Genomic DNA, 12,083 nt, shown 5'->3' with positions numbered 1-12,083 from the left:
TCTGGTGAGTGCACATGCCTTAAAGCAAATTAAATAATAATAATAATGAATGAAGATAAATAAAATAACTTTCTCAAAAAAAATGTCTGAAATGACTCAACAGCAACACCTAAGTCCAGTGTCTATGGCAGAGAGTTTAGAGAAGAACATTTTTCTAGTGGAAATTAATAAACAAAAATACATATACTATGTCTACACATAGTCATTTAATTCTTTTGTAACTTTCACATAAGAATATTTTTAAGTGTCTTCTAGTAGTGCATGTGTGGCACCAAAATAGCTTCTATCATAAATTAAAATGGCTAAATATACATCCTACTTTTCGACAGCGTTAGAGAAAGAAATTCTTCATTCCCCCGGATCAGACAAAATGGAATTTACTACTATAGGGGACGTCTTTTCTCCAAGACAAGAGAAAAGCAATTTCTCCTCCAACCAAAATCCAATCTAGTTCAATAATCTCTTTGTATTTATGTAAAACATATTCGAGGTATCTACTCATCAGAACACTCAAACGAAACAAACAAAAACAATGCTAGCTTCTGCTCTCCCGAATGGCACCATTGCACATTTCCTCTCCAGAGTAATTCTTGCGGATATATCTGGCACCCCAACATGAAAGTGCGGGTGCCGAGTGGCTGGCAGCTGGCCCGGCATTTAACCCTGCTGTTTTAAAGTGTCATAAAATAAGCACAATTTAATCTTGCCAAATCATTTGGTCAGTGGCTGTGATTTCCGCTAAAAATAACTTCAAAGCAGACAGGCACCTTTGTGGATGCACGTGTAAGCACCTGAATGCCAACGTATTTAAGAATAGAAGCAAAAACCTCAAAGCCTTTATAACATGTTCTTTGGATTAGATACCACAGGGTCGTGCAGACTGGTCTAATAAAGCTCCCTGGTGGTACGGATGGATGTGCTCAAGTTGAGATCATTAAGATAACACCATCAGGTAAAACGTCATCACAAATGAATAGACACGTCTTGTCACCTCTATCAAAGCAGACACTTTGGTATGAGGAGTAGAAATGAGTGTATACAATAATGATATTTATTTCTGACCTGGGCATGGGGGCTGGGTTAGAGACTAAGAGAGAGACAGGCAGGAAGACAGTCATATACCACAGTCATAGGATCTCGATCCTGAATTCCATACCCCTGCCTCCGCCCCTTGTTTCTGCCAGTCCCTGGTCCTAGGCATGTGTGTGCCCGACATTCTTAAGGAGGTTTCTATAGTCAAACCAGGGTCTTTCCATGCAGATAGGCCTCACAGAGCATTTTGTTTTACCACATCACCGTCATTCAGCCCCAAGAGGAAGGCATTTCTTTAAAGATATTCTCCACAATAATCTCATGTAGTTTATGGACATGGGTTTGAAATTCAGGTTGCATCATTTTACCTCATGGTTACTTGGAAACATAACAAATCATTGGCTTTTTTAAGCTATAATTTAACTGTTTTGGAGACTGTTATGCAATTTATTTCAATAACAGTGCTGATTTTATGCAAAAATAACCTCTACAAAAGCAAGACATCTCCCTTGACTAAAGCAGACAATGCATTTCAAGTTAAGAAAAACAGAATTCTAGACCCTGCTTACTTTCTCACCTTGTCTTGATTTAAACAAACAAAGAAACAAACAAATTCAAGCTAATTACTGAGGGAAAGAAACAAACAAATTCAAGCTAATTACTGAATGTGTTTAGGACAAAAACTGCCTGACTAACTTCCACAGCATGGGTCTTACCTCTGACAAAATGTGCTCCACGGTCAAAAAATGACAGATCCTGACTGAAGCTCACGTTGATGTCAAGACTACCAATGGTTATTTGCTTTGTCTCTTCTGTGTTGGGTTTCCTAGACAATGCAACAATCAGACATGGAAGACCTTTATGCTCAGCATGAGCAGGTCTGTCAAATTCAGAAAATGAAAATCATGACCCAGGAAGTACAGATACATGACCTGAAGTGATCAATAGTCTGATTCCAGACAGAGCTCACTGGAAAAGACAAAGAAAGACCTTGCCAATCTCTCTAGCCGCTCCATGATGTCCCTGTCACAAAAGTAAGAATGCTGAAAAAGCCCAAGTTTGAATTGGGAAAACTCATCGAGCTTCTTGATGAAGGTCGTAGTTCTGGAGAAGCTACTGGGGATAAGACGGGCGCTGAAGTTGAACAAACTGATGGATGTGAACCACCAGTCCAAGAATCTGTTTACAGTTCAGACTTACTAGTGACAAATAAAAAGTGCTATTTGTGACAGTAAATAAAATAAGGAAAATGGCATGGTGTTTAAGGTGCCGGACTCCCAGGTGGCCAACAACATTCGAGTCCTGAACCTGGCAGCTTGCTTTCTCACTTCCCTCTCTCTCTCTCTCTTTCTTTCTTTCTCTCTCTCTCTCTCTCTCTCTCTCTGGTGAGTGCATGTGCCCTATAGCAAATTTTAAAGTAATAATAATAATAATAAATTTAATTAAATAAATAATTCTTTTTTTAAAAGAAGAAAAAATATGTACAAAAAGAAGACATATTAAATTTCTAACAAGAAATCAACATAACATGAAAAACTATATTTGAAATAATAGCTCAATTGCTTCTTTAATGTAAAACATAGATTACCAAAGAAAAATTAAGACAATAACTACAAAAGAAGTTTAAAATTTTATTAAATAATTAGCTTATAAGATCCATGCATAACTTCATTAGTAAATTTGTAAAAATCATTAAAAATGACCACAACAGAAACTCTTTACCAAGTAAATGCTTTGAAGTACTAAAAAGCCATGTTGCAAACTCTTTACCAAGTAAATGCTTTGAAGTACAAAAGAAGCCATGTTAAAATTTTTAAAAAAGAGTGAAAGATAGGAAAAAAATAAATTCCAACATAAATTTGGTTATCCAAATAATAAAAGATCATTACAATAAAAATACCACAGCCAATCTAGGATTATATAAAAATAACAAAATAATACATGTAAAAATTCAAGAGCATTTTAAAACTCATAAGAGCTTCTTTCATGAAAAGTAGCTATATTTCATATCGAAAAATTTTGAACAAGATTTGCAACATTAAGAAATGATGAAAATGGTACGTTCATCTCAAAATAAATAAATAATCATCTGATAAAATTCAATAACCATTACTGAATCAGAATCATCTGGGTAGTTCTCTATGCTTTTTTGTTTGTTTGTTTTCAAAGAGGTTTTTACTATAGGGCCCATGCACTCTCCAGAAAGACAGAGACAGAGAGACAGAAAACGAGAAATAACCCCCCCATGGGGGATGGCCACTCCACAATCCTTTCTCCTCCATTTTACTCTTGGGATCCTAGACATGCACCCACAGGGCGGCCAGGATTAAAAGCCACTGGGTCCAGGACTCGAACTGAGGTCGACCACATGGAAGTTCAGCGACATAGCCATTACGCCAACTGTCGGTCCCTACGTAATTCTTTAACAATTATAAAATATGTTTTCTGTAACAAATCAATCTGAAAATATACTTTAGGGTAAATTATTCAATTTAATTAATACTAAAATAAAGGAATCAGTTTTCACCACTATTATTTTATTGTGTCCTAAGTAGACAACAAATCAGTAATTGTGTAAAAAAAATTAACAAGAAAAGGATGAAATTTTTCAGTTTGTTTATTGTGTCATCATTTCTAAAATAGTAAAATAATTATTGCATAACTATTAGAAAATCTAACAGGTTCAGAGGCCAGCAGGAAGCGTAGCGATTAAGGTGTTGACTCCCACATGGTCGACCATGCTTCCAGTCCCAGATCTGGCGGCGTACTCCCACTTTCTCTGTCTCTCTCTCTCTCTGGTGATCACGTGTATCCTGTAGCAAATTTTAAATGATAATAAATGTAAATAAATAATTTTTGTGTGTGTGTGTGGAGGGAGAGGTTTTTTTCTATAGGGCGCATGCGCTCGCCAGAAAGACCAAGAGACAGAAAGCAAGAAAATACCCCCTGGGCGTATGGCCATGGTGCAATTCCTTCTCCTCTGTTCTCCTCTCAGGATCTTGGCACACGTGCCCAGTGTGAGTTTAAGCCACCATGTCCAGGACTTCAACTGCTGTTGGCTACATGGGAGTCCAGCGACATAGCCATTTATGCCAACTGCTGGTCCCAATAATTATAATTTTTTTAAAAAGAAAATATAACAAGTTCCAATAAGATAGCCACTTGCAAAATCAACTATTTTCTTCTACCAGCATGAGCCATATGTAAAATTTCCAAATTGATAAAAACATAAGATCTCTTTAGAATAAATAGTTAATATGTACATGAATATGATTACAAAGCTCTACCCAGGGGTGATGAAGAGATATTGATGAAAATATATATTTTATTCCTGGATAGCATGTTTTAATACATAAAATATTAATCCTTCTTAAATTAATGTTAAACTCAAACATTCTTATTGAAAGCAGACATTTGTCTCTGGTTTTAAATCAAATGTGAGTGAAGCTAAGAAAAGTTTTTGAAATATAACCAATGAGTGTGACCTAGTCCTACATAGCATTAAATTTTATTATGAAGTTATTGGGAAGATTTAATATTGATGCAGAAGCAAACTTTTCAATGGCACAAAATAGGAAATCTAAAAATAGATGTAAGTATAGATGGAAAATTAATATATGTAAAAGTTGGCATTTCTACATAGTTTGGATCATTCATCAAGTGATATTGGGCCAACTGGCTTGCATTTGGAATAGAATATAAACTAAAGTTGGAAAATAAACCTGGACATATATTTCACTTCCACCAAAATAAATTCCAAAAGGACTTCAAAGTGTTTTACATGTAAAAACCACAAATGTCCTGTAATAAATCATTCACAAATATCTTTCATCTTTGAGGTAGGGAAGCTTTTCTTTTCTTTTTTCTTTTAGAGACTTTTACTATGGGGCTCGTGTGCTCTCCAGAGAGACAGAGGCAAAAAGACAGAAATCACTCCCAGCAGGGAAGGCCACGCCACAATCCCCTTTCCTTTATTCTCCCCTTGGGATTTTGGGCATGTGCACACACATCCACACATGCCTAGTAAGAGTTTCAAGCCTCCAGGTCCAGAACTAGATCCAGGGTTGGCCACATGGAAACCCAGCACCTTAACCACTATGCCACCTGCTGGCCCCAGTAGAGAAGCGTTTCTCACCATGTTATGAAAGGACTACATTAAGACATTTACATAATATAAACATAGAATCAGATTCTTATCAATAGTACAACAAAATTATGAATATAAACCATGAAATTCTGTGGTTCTGGGACTGGCAAATATTTTTAAATAATGAATAAGGCAATGTAACAATATTTATCAAAATTTCAATTTTGTGCAGTGGCAGCAGGTGGTATGTATGCTGGTTAAAGGTGCTGGACTCCCATGTGGCTGACCACAGTTCGAGTTTCAGACCTAGAGCTTGAAAACCACGCTGGACATACACATGCCCAAAATTCTGAAAGGAGAAAGGAGAATAGAGAAGGGATTGTAGTGTAGCCATCCCCCCTTGAGATGCTCTCTCTCTCTCTCTCTCTCCGGCCAAGTGTACATGCCCTAAGACAAAAAGCTATTTAAAAAATTTCAGCTATCAGGGCTAGCAGTTGGCATAATGGCTTATGTTGCTGGACTCCTATGTAGTTGACCGCAGTTCGAGTCCCAGACACAGTGGCTTAAACTCACACAGGGTGCATGTGCGTGTGTGCCCAAGATCCCAGGAGGAGAATGGAGGAGAAGGGATTGTGGCGTGGCCATCTCCCCTGGGGTTATTTCTCGCTTTCTGTCTCTCTGTCTCTGTCTTTCTGGTGAACATACGTGTCCTATAGCAAAAACCTCTTTTAAAAAATTCAACTGTGCATTTTTTTGACTCACTAATTCCAATTCTAAGTATCTATTCCTCAGGAATACTTGGATGGCAACAATTACTGTACGGAATTAATATGGAGTAACTTTTCTGATAGGGAAAAAACAAAAATGACCTAAACATTGTCCAATAGGGAAAGGATTAAATAAATTAGTATACATACTATATAAACACATGCAGCCATTCAAAATAACATAGGGAGCCAGTTACAGTGGCAAGGGGTGGTGGGATGCTCTGCCATGTTTACCCATGTCAGCGGGTTCTGGTTCCTGCCATGGGATCTCCCCATACAAGCCAAGTGGAGGTGCCTTTGCCTTTGAACCTAGCTGTCTAGGGTTCAAAGGGGGTGGTGGTCAGGGACTGAAGATCCTGCTGAGGGTCTCTCTCTCTCTCTCTTTCTTAAAGCAAACGGATAGGCTTTGAGAAAAAAAATAACATAGAAAGTTATCTAGCACACATTTATCAGTGTAAATGTAAGACACTGCAGAATAATAAATATAGAATAAGATCATATTTATGGCTACCAAGTAGTATTAACAAAACATTTCAAAAACAAAATTTTGGAGGTATACAGAGTACATAATGGAAAGGAAAGTGAGATCAGTTTGTAAATGTGGAGAGTCAAAGCAGACAGAGGACAGCAGAAATTGCCTTGCATTCTTTTTTGTATAGTTCTATATCAGTAGAAGGTTTTTTTTTTTCTGATATTGAAGGACTACGTATTATTTGCATTATTTTTTAAATTAAAAGGGAAGAAAAGAGAGAGAAGTTGTGATAATACCCGTATCTGTATAGGAGTAATAAAATTAGGATCCTTTGATGATTTTGTTGCAGTGTAAATTATTATCACTTTTTGATGGCATAATGGCTATTTTTCTGGACTCCCACATGGCCAACCACGGTTCAATTTCCAGACTCGGTGGCCTGAAACTCATGTCAGGTGCATGTGCATGCATGCCCAAAATCCTGAGAAAAGAATGGAGGAGTAGGGATGGCTGCTTGGCCATCATCCCCAGGCAGGTGCTTTCTCACTTTCTCTCTATGTGTGTCTGTCTCTGTCTCTCCAATGAGCACACATGCTCTACAGCAAAACTTTCTCTAAAAAAGAAAAAAGGAAAGCATTCGTTAGCATTCTAATTTTGAGTACCCTTTATATACATTGAGCTGATACTATTTTCAAAAATTGCACACTTTACTATAAGCCCAAATGAATGAAACTGTTTATGAGAGAATGCTCAAGAAATTTTTTCAGATGTTTAAAATGTGGAAACAATCCAAATATTGGGTCATTGGAAAAGTCATAATGTACTTTTTTCTGCTTTTCTATGTAAAAATGTGTCATGACTTCTCTGACAAGCTAATATCATTAGTAAAAACTGATTAAATAAAGGATGATTTATAAGAAACATACTATAAAATTTAAAATACTGAAGCATATCTCTATGTATTGGCAGAGGAAGTGACCCATGAATTAAGTGCAAGCAATAAACTATAAGACAGGATTTAAAATTTGACACAGTTTTGGTAAGTTAGCAATATTATTACATAATAAAAATATGAACTACTATATAGTATACATGTTAGGGTAAATGCATGAGAAGTCAGAAACAGTGTACATGAATGTGTTAATAAATACTATATGCTATATATGTGTATATTTAATGTGTGCTATATGCATAGGATGAAATTAAAGGAGTTTCTTAGATTTCTGCCCTTGTAAATGCTTCCTTTTGAGCATTTACTACTCTTAAAATCAGAAAAACTAGAATGTATTTTTTATTATTGATAAATCAAAACCCTAGGTTTTTAGCTAGGTGTCACACATTTTCAAATTTAAAGGTGCTTGACTGATGGAATTAAACATTTTTTTAAAAATAAAACAAATCAGTTAATCTATGTGAATACCTATTACTTTAATATCATTCTTATTAAAATATATATTTGGGACCAGTAGTTGGTGTAATGGCTATGTTGCTGGATTCCCATGTCGACTGTGGTTTCAGTCCCAGAGCCGGTGGCTTAAACTCACACCAGGCGCGTGTGCGTGCATGCCCAAGATCCCAACAGGAGAGTGGAGGAGAAGGGATTGTGATGTGGTCATCCCCCCTAGGGGGTGATTTCTCGCTTTCTGTCTCTCTGTCTCTCTCTTACTTCCTGGTGAACGCACATGCCCTATAACAAATATATGCATACATATACATACATATATATATGTATATATATGTATGTGTGTGTGTATATATATATATATATATATTCAAGAGCTCACTTAATTTTTTATTTGAACACATTGCGATACTGATTCAGATGATATTAATAGATACTTTCCCAAATTATTTTCAAAGAAATTACTTTATCTCTCTGTAGATCTATACACTATAAACACCTTCATTGACGCTTATATTCTAAAATAAATATTGCTTTCTCATTCAATGACATAAAAATAGTTCTTTATGACAAATTTTTTATCCTATTTTCTGTAGGTTATGGTTAAAAACGTTCTCTTTTACAGCACTCTGGATGTTGTCAACCAATCACCTCTGTCTTATGTATTATTGGTGCCTTATTTTTTTCAATTTTAAAAAATTTCTTCCATACGTGAATGTTACAGAGGGAGAGTCAGTGATAGAATGGCTAACACCCCTAGCTCCAGAAAGGTCCAGACCATGGGCACCTGCATGTCTAGCATACTGAAGAAGGGTTCTGGACAAGAACCTGCAAACTTTGCATGTGGATCAGCCTTGCAGTGTTGCATTTTTGTTGCTATGCCACTGTCTGGCCTCCATTATTGGTACATGCTTGAACAATTAGAGCTTATATTTTCTTGCAAGAAACTATTCTCATAAGAAGTCATTGAAGCTAAACTTTTAAAATATAATATTTAAAAAGAAAATTAATTTGGGCCACCAGGTAGTGTAGTGGTTAAGGCGCTAGACTCCCACATAGGAAACTATGATTCAAGTTCCAGACCTGGTCATTTGAAACTAATGTCAGGCACATGTGCCTGCATGCCCAAAATCCTGAGAGGAGCATGGAGGAGAAGGGATTGTGGTGTGGCCATCTTTGGGGTAGGGGAGGGGGGTGATTTCTCACTTATTGTCTCTCTGTCTCTCTCTGTCTCTCTGGCAAGTGTATGCCCCCTATAGCAAAAAGTCTAAAAAAAAAAATTAATTATGTTTTTAAAAGATTTTATTATATTTCACATTCTAGCAATAATTAAAAGCTCTAATCACTTTGGGGGCCATCGGATGGTATAATGATTACATCACTGGACTCCCACATGGCAGACAATGGTTCGAGACCCAGTGGCTTGAAACTCAAAAAAAGAATGAGCAGAAGGGTTTGCAGTGCGGTCACCCCTGGGAGATGATTTCTTTCTCTTTGCCTCTCTCTGTCTCTCTCTGTCTCTCTAGTGAGCATACATAACCTATCACAAAAATTTATCAAAAAAAACCCCTAATCACTTTTAATTTGCAAATTAAAGAAAAAATTATAAATAAAAATTCTTATATAAGATAAATTTTAAATATAAAAAATCAAGGTAAAATATCAACTAAATTTCATATATTTGAAGTTAGGAAATACTTGTTAAATATCTGTTTGACTTAAAAATGGGCTATAAATGCATGTTCAGTAAAAAGACTAAATAGTAACATTCACTTTTTAATAATTTAATTTGGAGTTATTTCTGGAGACTTTTTAGGTTTCCCATGTAGTATTTATGCACCTTACAGACACTAAATAGTTTTCATTTTACATAAAGTCACAAGAAGGCAAAAACTTTAAAACCTCAAATACTCTTAACATCCAAGCTAACAATGAAAATAACATCAGACTATACATACGCACATTTTGGGAGGTTTTGTGTTATATAGTTAGAGACTGCAAAGTAAATTATATGAATTATCATCCCTTTTGTAGTTATTATTTAATTACATACACAGATAAATACATACTGCATTACATGTAAATGTAGATAACGTATATACACCTACACATATAGCATGCACACATACACACACGCCTCGAATTGTATCTCTTGGACTCCAGAATCCAAATGCTACCTCTCAACCAAAATCACCCTAACTTGGTAGTTTAAACGCAAGGGTACCCCATCCTTTAGTAAGACTGCTTTTTAATTTTGAATCATTTCCTCTGGATTTCCATGGTAAAATATATTTTTTAAATATTTACATAAAAAAAAATACTGAATGGCCTTATTAGCTGCAAGCTATGAATGCCACAAAACAGATTGGAAATTGGAACACGCCCAACATAAATGGTTACCAACAGTGAATGGGAAGGCATACGGCACAGGGCAGTAAAGCCACCGCACAATATGAGGAAAATCATTAAAGGCTCTGGAAAAGCATCAAGATGGCCGGCCTCTTTGTAGTTCCAGCACAAAGACTGAGCCTTATTTCTCAATATTTTCCCTGGTGAGGAATAACAGCTTGAAAATCATCCCAGATGGATTCATTTGTGTAACTATTTGCTTCTTGTAGCATATAGGCATGGAAAAATTATTGAAGGTTTCAGTTCTGTAATTGCACTTTTTAAATGTCAGGCTTTTGAAAAATAGCACCATTTTTCTTTAAAACCATTCATTTACCTGGAATGTTGGCCAGCAGGCCTATAATATGGACTTGGTTTTGTTAAGATTGAAAAAATGCCCAATGGCAAGAGAGGAATGGACAATTTTAGTGGATAAAACGAAATACAAATCCAAACTGCTCAGCAAATGTCCGAGCAGAGTAAAAAACAGTGTTTTTACAATTCTAAGCTGGCCAAGGAATTCTAGAGCCTATTAAAGAAACATAAATTGAGAGAAAGAAAGTAATCTAGAAAACTTTTTAAAGCATTTTTTGAAGGAAAGTTATTTGAAATACATCTCAAGACAGTAGTCAACCTTACATTCAGGCATTTTTTTTTTTTCTTCAAGAAGTCTTCTCATTTGAGATTATTCTAGATATTTAAACAAGAACTCCCAAACCTAAAATTAAATTTTATTAGTGAATTTTAAAACTGAGAAAGATGAAATGGATTTATAGTTTTCCATCAACCGTTGACAAAATCACTTAAATTCAACTTCTTAAATTTTTACTTTAAAGAGAGATTTTTGCTATAGGGCACATACACTTGCAAGAGAGACATAGGGAGACAGACAAACAGAGAGAAATCAGCCCCTTAGGGGATGGCCATGACACAAATCCTTCTCCAATCTCCTCTGGAAAGTGTTAAAGCTGTCAATTCCGGGACTCAAACCGTAGTCAACTAAATGGAAGTCCAGGGACATAACCATCCATTGGTCTCAACTTTTTACATTTCTAAACATTTACACAATTTTAAAATAAAACCAATTTATCTTAAATACACATAGAACATTGCCTCACTTCTTATATGATCTAAGTTTTAATTCTGGCTTCCATGTTTGAGTATACATTATTAATTTTTGTCTGGTTTTGTCATAGGGCCTGTGTGCTCAACAGAGAGAAACAGAGGAAAAGTGAGAAATCACACTTTGGGGGAATGGCCATACTGCAAATCTTTCTCCTCTTGGGATTTTGGGTACACACACACACACACACACACACACACACATGACATGATTTTCAAACTGCTGGGTCCGGGATTCAAATTGTGGTCAACTATATGAGAACCTGGCACCTTAACCATTTTGCCACCTGCTGGCCCCAAATATATATTATTATTTTTTTTAAAGCAGAGTCTCTGAGAAATAAGAGAGAAAGAGAACGTGTGTGTGTGTGTGTGTGGGTGAGAGAGAGAGAGAGAGAGAAAACTGTTTTGGACAGTTGGTATTCAGTATCTTTTTCATTCACTTGATCAGATTTTTGTTTTTGTTTTTAAGAAACAATAGGAATTTTGAAAATTGAGTAAAATAACCAACTTTTTTTGGGGGGGGTTGTTATAGGGTGCATATGCTCACCAGAAAGACAGAGATAGACGGAGAGACAAAAAGAGAGAAATCACCCCCCAGGGGGGACAGCCACACTGCAATCCCTTCTCCTCCATTCTCCTCTCAGGATCTTGGGCACGCACGCACACGTGCCCGGCATGAGTTTAAGCCACTGGGTCTGGGACTCGAACCGCAGTGGCCCATATGGCAGTCCAGCGACATAGCCATTACACCAACTGCTGGTCCCAATAACCAACTTCTTTGATAAACATTCTAATCCTTTAAAAAATGTT

General features: G+C 36.3%; 1 pseudogene; it reads left to right on the top strand.

Annotated features, from left to right (window-relative positions):
- Nucleotides 1-2,261, top strand: part of LOC102497422 (40S ribosomal protein S3a pseudogene) — a 22,341-nt pseudogene extending 20,080 nt beyond the window's left edge.
- The last annotated feature ends 9,822 nt before the right edge of the window (nucleotides 2,262-12,083 follow it).

Source organism: Tupaia chinensis, unplaced genomic scaffold (genome assembly GCF_000334495.1).
Source record: "Tupaia chinensis unplaced genomic scaffold, TupChi_1.0 Scaffold145916_1, whole genome shotgun sequence".
Taxonomy (NCBI): Eukaryota; Metazoa; Chordata; class Mammalia; order Scandentia; family Tupaiidae; genus Tupaia; species Tupaia belangeri.
Note: the sequence above shows the minus strand (reverse complement) of the source record. Positions and strands in the feature narration are given on the sequence as shown.